The sequence below is a fragment of the Podarcis vaucheri genome (genome assembly GCF_965113315.1).
Source record: "Podarcis vaucheri genome assembly, chromosome: W".
Taxonomy (NCBI): Eukaryota; Metazoa; Chordata; class Lepidosauria; order Squamata; family Lacertidae; genus Podarcis; species Podarcis vaucheri.
In genome coordinates this window covers 39,587,649-39,597,648 of record NC_138757.1, presented here as the reverse complement: position 1 = coordinate 39,597,648, position 10,000 = coordinate 39,587,649, and positions in this window count along the sequence as shown.

Sequence of the window (10,000 nt, the reverse complement as noted above, 5' to 3'; positions counted from 1 at the left end):
TTTGTGGAGCAGCACGCTATACAGCTACTGCCTGCCACTCTGCCCCTGCAAGTCGTCACAGTGGATGGCAGAGAGTTGCTAGGGGGGCAGGTGGTGAAGCAAACGCCACCGATGGTGATGCGCCTTGGCAACCACGGGGAAGTCATCAGTTTTAATGTCACCCAACTGTCGGACACGCCCATTGTGTTGGGCATGAGTTGGCTGGACAGGCACAGTCCGACACTGGCTTGGTACCAGAGACAGCTGATCTTCGGCTCCTCTTATTGCGCAGAACACTGCATCCTGCCCAGACAGGAGGGAGAGGAGGAGGAATCACAACTGCAGTTGGGAACGTTGCAAGCAGTCCCCCACAAATACGCAGACTTTCTGGAGGTCTTCTGCGAGAAAGAGGCTGACAAGCTACCACCGCACAGGCAATATGACTGCAAGATTGACCTCCTACCAGGGGCGACGCTGCCGAAAGGGAAGCTGTATTCCATGTCTGAGGACGAATTACAGGAACTCAAACAGTTCATAGATCACAATTTGCAGCGCGGTTTCATCCGGGAGTCCAGGGCAGTAGGGGGCAGTCCTGTTTTCTTCGTGAAGAAGAAGGACACGCCCCAAAAAAGACTGGTGGTGGATTTTCGCCTCTTAAACAAGATGACCAAGCCTTCTGATTTCCCCATGCCCAGGATTGACGACCTACTAGCGACGGTGCGCAAGGGACGCGTGTTCACCAAGTTGGACCTGCGAGGTGCGTACAATCTCATCCGCATGAGGGAGGGCGATGAGTGGAAGACAGCCATGTTCACGCCTCTGGGCACCTACGAATACAGAGTGATGCCGTTTGGATTGCAAAACGGTTCTCACTGTTTCCAAGCTTTCATGCATCATGTGTTGGCGGGACTCCTTTACAAGAAGTGCGTCTGCTTTCTGGATGACATCCTGATATTCTCCGACTCGCAGCAAGCCCATGACCAAGATGTTCGGGAGGTGCTGAAGAGGCTGCAGCAGCATAGACTGTACGCCAAACTGGAGAAGTGCCAGTTCGACACGACGGAGGTGGATTTCTTGGGTTACAAGTTGTCGGACAAGGGGCTAGCCATGGACAGCGCCAAGGTTCGTGCGGTGTTGGATTGGAAGAGCCCGCGCAATCGGAAGGAGGTCCAGCGGTTTGTCGGCTTCGCCAACTTCTATCGCAAGTTTATCAAGGGGTTCGCGATGCAGACGGCGGCCATTACGGACACGCTAAGCTCCAAGAAAAAGAAATTCATCTGGACGGAGCAGGCGGAGCAGTCCTTTCAGGCACTCAAGCGTCTCTTCGCGTCGGAAGAGCAACTGCTGCATATCGACCCCAGCAGACCGATGCGGGTAGAGACAGACGCGTCCGATAGAGCAGTGGGAGCTGTCCTGCTTCAAAGGGACCCACAGGGGGTCTGGAGGCCGGGAGCGTTCTACTCCAGAAAGCTCAGCAAGTCGGAGCAGAACTACACCATCTGGGACAGGGAGTTGCTGGCCATTCATGCAGCTTTCAAGGCGTGGAGGCACTTCCTGATCGGCGCCAAGCACACGGTGCAGGTCTGCACGGATCACAAGAATCTGGAGCACTGGCGCACGGCTCAGTTCCTGAACCAGAGGCAGATACGTTGGGCGGAGTTCTTTGCTGACTTCAATTTCCGAATAGAGTACGTCCCAGGCGACACCAACGTCATGGCGGATGCACTGTCCCGCAAACCGCAATACCTCGAAGAGGCGACGCCAGCGGCAGCCATGCACATCTTCGCGCCAACAGCGTGGGCGTGCGCTTCAGCCACAGTAGACCTGGATGCGGTGCGGCGGGCGTTGCAGGACGACTCCTTCGCGCAGGCGAAGATGGCAGAGGTGCACAAGGGCACGGCGAAGGGCGACGAGTTCCAGATACGAGACGGCTTGCTCTTACGTAAAGGGGCCATCTACGTGCCGGGAGACGAACTTCGCGCCAGGGTACTGCAGCAGCTGCACGACGCACCCACGGCCGGGCACTTTGGCACGGAAAAAACGGTGGAATTAGTCGCAAGGGACTTTTGGTGGCCCAGACTGAGAGGGGAAGTCGCGGACTACGTTGCGAGGTGCGACACCTGCCAGAGGGCCAAACCGGTGCACAAACCACCGGCGGGAATGCTGGAACCGCTGCAAACGCCGTTTGAACCGTGGGAGAGAGTGGCCCTGGACTTTGTTACGGATCTACCCAGCTCGAGAGGCAAGACAGCTGTACTAGTGGTGGTGGACTTGTTCACCAAGATGGCACATTTCGTTCCGTGTGCGAAGGTGGCCACGGCGGAACAAACCGCCAAACTGTTCATAGATCACGTGTTCAAAGTGCATGGTCTGCCGCGGTCTATCCTGTCCGACCGCGGGCGCCAGTTCGTCTCGAATTTCTGGCAGAAGCTGATGAGTTTTCTAAATGTCAAGGTCGATCTGGCATCAGCAAGACACCCGCAGACCAACGGGCAAGCAGAGAGGGTCAATGCCATCATGCAGCAGTACCTGAGATGCTATGCCAATCAACAACCTGCGACCTGGGTGGATTACCTGCCGCTCGCCGAGTTCGCTTACAACAACACGAAGCACGTGTCCACAGGGGTGACGCCGTTCTTCGCCAACAATGGGAGGAATCCCAGAACCTTCCCGGGACGGGAGAGAGTGGGGGGCGGAGAACCACAGACGGCGGACGCGTTCGCGTCAGAGTTGCAGGCGGTACACGATCAACTCAGACGGCAGCTGGAGCTAGCTAAGCACGCCTACAAGGTGCAAGCTGACAAGCACAGGCGGGTTGGCGAAGAGATCCAAGTGGGAGACTGGGTCTGGTTGGCAGCCCACGCAGTGCCGACCAGGTCACTAGCCAAGAAGAAGTTGGGGCACAAGCAAATTGGTCCGTACCAAGTCGAAGCACAGATCAACCCGGTAGCCTTCCGACTGGCGCTGCCGGAGGGTTCCAGAATGCATCCGGTGTTCCACAGGTCGGTGCTCACTCCCTACAAGGCACCTCACAGATTCCAGGAGCCAGGGACGGCACCGAGTCCGTTCCGGGAGCGGACGGAGACGCGAGGGGTGACGCAGCAAGACCCCATCAACGAGGTCACGGAGATTTTGGACTCCAGATGGGGGGAAGAGGGAGTCGAATACCTCCTAGCCAGAGAGGGCACCCGGGCCAGCGCCAATAGCTGGGTGCCAGACTACGCTTTGGAGGAACCCCTGCTCAAGGACGAGTTTCATGCCCTTTTCCCACACAGACCCATGCCAGCGAGCTTCTTCGACGACTGGCTGTTCACGCCCACACTTTCTTCCAGCACGTTCCATGGATTCGACTCGGACGGGGAACCCGCACTGAGCACCCGTTCCCCAGAAGGATCGCCGGCGGGTTCGGCGTCAGACACCTCGTATTGGTGGGACGATCGACCGGAGGAGCAATGGCGCCGGAAGTGGCTGGAGATGCCAGGTCGAGCGACCGACGCAGAGACTGACATGGACGTGTTCGGGGAGGACCTTGGGTTCGAGCACGGCGGTACAGAGATGGAAGCGGAACAGGTCAACGTCGGCGACCGCGAGGAGGAAGACTCGGAGGTCTTCAGTTGGCGGCCAACCACGGGGAGCGAACTGTATCCGGCATTCCCTCCCGTGATGATGGAGCACCCAGCACCCACACCTGAAAGCGGGGAGGGGGGAAGGGGGGGCTTCGAGGGGGGGATGGATGTCAGGGGTTCAGGAGCAGAGACGCAGAGAAGGGAGGAAGCAGAGAGCGAGGGGGAGGAATCCGAAGGGAAAATGAGTGATGATGACGACCCGAGATCTCCAAGCCTAAGCAGTGAGTCAGAGGACTCCCAAAAGGGAGCCCCAGTGAGCAGAGCAAGGGGGGGATCCGGGGGGACACCCCAGGAGGAAGGGAACAGAGGGGATTCAGAGAGTAGCAGCTGGAAGTCGGGACCCACGCTCATAACTGAGGGCGGCAGCAGCTGGAAGTCGGGACCCACGCTCAAGACTGAGAGCAGCAGGGAGGAAGGTAGCCAGGCATCGGGTTCCGGAGGCTGTCAGCAGGAGGGAGGGCACGAGTCAGGGGTGGTCACGCCCTCCTCAGAGAGCGAGGCAACGGTTAAAAGGAAAGTAGAGAGTTGGGCGCGCGCGCCAAGTTCAAATGCAGCGGAAGCTGGAGCAGTAAGCAGCCCGGAGAGTGAGCCAGGTCCTAAAGCCCGCCGCAAGGAGGCAGAAGGATCAGGGGGGTCAGCGTCAGAGGAGAGTAGAAGGGAGGAGGCCCAGGGGGGCAGAAGGACCCAGAGACGTAGGGAGAGGCGAAGGAGGTGGAGCAAGGCTAGGGTATTAAGCTGGTGTGCAAGAGGCGGGGACTCAGACGGGTCTTCGCCGACCTAGGGCAGAAGGTGTAGAGCTGCACGCTGCAGTTCGGAAATGAAACCTGTAACTTAATAAAGACTCTTATAAAGTGAACGCTGGCGGACTTAGTCCTATGTGAGCTGGGACTGGGTGGCAGCTCTGACACTAACCCTAACCCTAACCCTAATCCTCACCCTAACCGTAACCCCAACCCTAACCCTTACCCTAACCCTAACCCTCGCCCCAATCCTAATCCTAACCCTAACCCTAACCCTAATACTAACCATAACCCTAAACCTAACTCTTACCCCAACCCTAACCCTAACCCTAACATTAACCCAAACCCAAACCCTAACGCTAACCCGAACCCTAACCCTAACCCTAACCCTAACCCTAACCCTAACAGAAACGCTAAACCTAACCCTAACCGTAACCGTAACCGTAACCCTAGCCCTAACCCTAACCCTAACCCTAACCCTAGCCCTAACCCTAACCCTAACCCTAACCCTAACCCTAACCCTAACCCTAACCCTAACCCTAACCCTACCCCTAACCCTAACCCTCGCCCCAATCCTAACCCTAACCCTAACCCTAACCATAACCCTAAACTTAACTCTAACCCCAACCCCAACCCTAACCCTAACCCTAACCCTAACCCTAACCCTAATCCAAACCTAAGCCTAAGCCTAACAGAAACGCTAATTCTAACCCTAAACCTAACCCTAACGCCAATCATAACACTAACCCTAACCCTAACCCCAACTCTAACCTTAACACTAACCCTAACCGTAACACTAACCCTAACCCAAACCCTGACCCTAACCCTAACTCTCACCCTAACCCTAACCCTAACCCTAACCCTAACCCTAATCTTAACCGTAACCCTCACCCTAACCCTAACCCTAACCCTAACCGTAACCCTAACCCTAACCCTAACCCTAACCGAAACGCTAACCCTAACCCTAACCCTAACACTAACCGTAACCGTAACCATAACCATAACCGTAACCGTAACCCTAGCCCAAACCCTAACCCTAACCCTAACCCTAGCCCTAACCCTAACCCTAACCCTAACCCTAACCCTAACCCAACCCTAACCCTAACCATAACCCTAACCAAAACGCTAACCCTAACCCTAACCGCAACCCTAACCCTAACCCTAACCCTAACCCTAACCCTAACCCAAACCCAAACCCTAATGCTAACGCTAACCCTAACCCATCGCTAACCCTAATCCTAACCCTAACCCTAACCCTAACCCTAACCCATCGCTAACTCTAATCCTAACCCTAACCCTAACCCTAATCCTCACCCTAACCCTAACCCCAACCCTAACCCTTACCCTAACCCTAACCCTCGCCCCAATCCTAATCCTAACCCTAACCGTAACCGTAACCCTAACCGTAACTGTCAGAGCTGCTACCAGGTCCCAGCTCACATAGGACCACGCCACACAGCGTCCACTTTAAAAGAGTCTTTATTGAGTTACAGGTTTCATTTCCGAACTGCAGCGTGCAGCTCTACACCTTCTGCCCTAGGTCGGCGAAGACCCATCTGAGTCCCCGCCTCTTGCACACCAGCTTAATACCCTAGCCTTGCTCCACCTCCTTCGCCTCTCCCTACGTCTCTGGGTCCTTCTGCCCCCCTGGGACTCCTCCCTTCTACTCTCCTCTGACGCTGACCCCCCTGATCCTTCCGCTTCCTTTCGGCGGGCTTTGGGACCTGGCTCACTCTCCGGGCTGCTTACTGCTCCAGCTTCCGCTGCATTTGAACTTGGCGCGCGCGCCCAACTCTCTACTTTCCTCTTGACCGTTGCCTCGCTCTCTGAGGAGGGCGTGACCACCCCTGACTCGTGCCCTCCCTCCTGCTGACGGCCTCCGGAACCCGATGCCTGGCTGCCTTCCTCCCTGCTGCTCTCAGTCTTGAGCGTGGGTCCCGACTTCCAGCTGCTGCTCTCTGAATCTCCTCTGTTCCCTTCCTCCTGGGGTGTCCCCCCGGATCCCCCCCTTGCTCTGCTCACTGGGGCTCCCTTTTGGGAGTCCTCTGACTCACTGCTTAGGCTTGGAGATCTCGGGTCGTCATCATCACTCATTCTCCCTTCGGCTTCCTCCCCCTCGCTCTCTGTTTCCACCCTTCTCTGCGTCTCTGCTTCTGAACCCCTGACATCCATCCCCCCCTCGAAGCCCCCCCTTCCCCCCTCCCCGCTGTCAGGTGTGGGTGCTGGGTGCTCCATCATCATGGGAGGGAATGCTGGATACAGGTCGCTCCCCGTGGGTGGCCGCCAACTGAAGACCTCCGAGTCTTCCCCCTCGCGGTCGTCGACGTTGACTTGTTGCTCTTCCATCTCTGTACCGCCGTGCTCGAACCCGAGGTCCTCCCCGAACACGTCCATGTCAGTCTCTGCGTCGGTCGCTCGACCTGGCATCTCCAGCCACTTCCTGCGCCATTGCTCCTCTGGTCGATCGTCCCACCAATACGAGTTGCCTGATGCCGAACCTGCCGGTGAACCTTCTGGAGAACGGGTGCTCCGCGCGGGTTCCCCTTCTGAGTCGAATCCATGGAACGTGCTGGAAGAAAGTGTGGGTGTGAACAACCAGTCGTCGAAGAAGCTCGCTGGCATGGGTTTGTGTGGGAAGAGGGCATGAAACTCGTCCTTGAGCAGGGGTTCCTCCAAAGCGTAGTCTGGTACCCAGCTATTGGCGCTGGCCCGGGTGCCCTCTCTGGCTAAGAGGTATTCGACTCCCCCTTCCCCCCATCTGGAGTCCAAAATCTCCGTGACCTCGTTGATGTGGTCCTGGTGCTTCACCCCCCGCGTCTCCGTCCGTTCCCGGAGCGGACTTGGCGCCGTCCCTGGCTCCTGGAACCTGTGAGGTGCCTTGTAGGGAGTGAGCACCGACCTGTGGAACACCGGATGCATTCTGGAACCCTCCGGCAGCGCCAGTCGGAAGGCTACCGGGTTGATCTGCGCTTCGACTTGGTACGGACCGATCTGCTTGTGCCCCAACTTCTTCTTGGCAAGTGACCTGGTCGGCACTGCGTGGGCTGCCAACCAGACCCAGTCTCCCACTTGGATCACTTCGCCAACCCGCCTGTGCTTGTCAGCTTGCACCTTGTAGGCGTGCTTAGCTAGCTCCAGCTGCCGTCTGAGTTGATCGTGGACCGCCTGCAGCTCTGACGCGAACGCGTCCGCCGTCTGTGGTTCTCCTTCCCCCACTCTCTCCAGTCCCGGGAAGGTTCTGGGATGCCTCCCATTGTTGGCAAAGAACGGCGTCACTCCTGTGGACACGTGCTTCGTGTTGTTGTAAGCGAACTCGGCTAGCGGCAGGTAATCCACCCACGTCGCAGGCTGTTGATTGGCATAGCATCTCAGGTACTGCTGCATGATGGCATTGACCCTCTCTGCTTGCCCGTTGGTCTGCGGGTGTCTTGCTGATGCCAGATTGACCTTGACATTTAGAAAACCCATCAGCTTCTGCCAGAAAGACGAGATGAACTGGCGTCCGCGGTCGGACAGGATAGACCGTGGCAGGCCATGCACTTTGAACACGTGATCTATGAACAGTTTGGCGGTTTGTTCCGCCGTGGCCACCTTCGCACACGGAATGAAATGTGCCATCTTGGTGAACAAGTCCACCACCACCAGCACAGCTGTCTTGCCTCTCGAGCTGGGTAAATCCGTCACAAAGTCCAGGGCCACCCTCTCCCACGGTTCAAACGGCGTTTGCAGCGGTTCTAACAGTCCCGCCGGTGGTCTGTGTACCGGCTTGGCCCTCTGGCAGGTGTCGCACCTCGCGACGTAGTCCGCGACCTCCCCTCTCAGCCTGGGCCACCAGAAGTCTCTCGCGACTAATTCCATCGTTTTCTCTGTGCCAAAGTGACCGGCCGTGGGTGCGTCGTGCAACTGTTGCAGTACCTTGGCGCGAAGGTCGTCTCCTGGTACATAGACAGCTCCTTTGCGTAGGAGCAAGCCGTCCCGCACCTGGAACTCGTCCGTGGTAGCCGTGCCTCTGAGCAGTTCCGCCATCTTGTCTTGCGCGAATGAGTCGTCCCGCAATGCACGTCGCACCGCATCCAGGTCTACTGTAGCTGAGGCACACGCCCACGCCGTCGGTGCGAAGATGTGCATGGCCGCCGCTGGCGTCACCTCTTCTAGGTATTGCGGTTTTCGGGACAGTGCATCCGCCATGATGTTGGTGTCTCCTGGGACGTACTCTATTCGGAAATTGAAGTCAGCAAAGAACTCCGCCCAACGTATCTGCCTCTGGTTCAGGAACTGAGCCGTGCGCCAGTGCTCCAGATTCTTGTGGTCCGTGCAGACCTGCACCGTGTGCTTGGCGCCGATTAGGAAGTGCCTCCACGCCTTGAAAGCTGCATGAATGGCCAGCAACTCCCTGTCCCAGATGGTGTAGTTCTGCTCCGACTTGCTGAGCTTTCTGGAGTAGAACGCTCCCGGCCGCCACACCCCCTGCGGGTCTCGCTGCAGCAGGACAGCTCCCACGGCTCTGTCTGACGCGTCTGTCTCTACCCTCAACGGTTTACTGGGGTCGATATGCAGCAGTTGCTTCTCCGATGCGAAGAGATGCTTGAGCGCTTGAAAGGACTGTTCCGCCTGCTCCGTCCAGATGAATTTCTTTTTTTTGGAGCTGAGCGTGTCCGTAATTGCTGCCGTCTGCATCGCGAACCCCTTGATAAACTTGCGATAGAAGTTGGCGAAGCCGACAAACCGCTGGACCTCCTTCCGGTTGCGCGGGCTCTTCCAATCCAATACCGCACGAACCTTGGTGCTGTCCATGGCTATCCCCTTGTCCGACAACTTGTATCCCAGGAAATCCACCTCCGTCGTGTCGAACTGGCACTTCTCCAGCTTGGCGTACAGTCTATGTTGTTGCAACCTGCTGAGCACCTCCCTCACGTCTCGGTCGTGAGCTTGCTGCGAGTCAGAGAAAATCAGGATGTCATCCAGGAAGCAGACGCATGTCTTGTAGAGGAGTCCCTCCAACACGTGATGCATAAAAGCTTGAAAACAGTGAGAGCCATTTTGTAATCCAAAGGGCATAACTCTGTATTCGTAGGTGCCCAGCGGTGTGAACATGGCCGTCTTCCACTCATCGCCCTCCCGCATGCGGATGAGATTGTACGCCCCTCGCAGGTCCAACTTGGTGAACACGCGTCCCTTGCGCACCGTCGCGAGGAGGTCGTCAATCCTGGGCATGGGGTAATCAGACGGTTTGGTCATCTGGTTCAAAAGGCGGTAGTCCACAACGAGTCTTTTTTGGGGCGTGTCTTTCTTTTTCACGAAGAAAACGGGACTGCCCCCCACTGCCTTGGACTCTCTGATGAAGCCACGCTCCAGATTATGCTCGATGAACTGTTTGAGTTCCTGCATTTCATCTTCAGACATGGAGTATAGCCGCCCCTTCGGCAGCGTCGCCCCCGGTAGGAGGTCAATCTTGCAGTCATATGGCCGGTGAGGGGGTAGCTTGTCCGCCTCCTTCTCGCAGAAGACCTCCAAAAAGCTCGCGTATTTGTGGGGGACCGCTTGCAACGTTCCCAACTGCAGTTGTGATTCCTCCTCCTCTCCCTCCCGACGGGGCAGGATGCAGTGTTCTGCGCAATAAGAGGAGCCGAAGATCAGTTGTCTCTGGTACCAAGC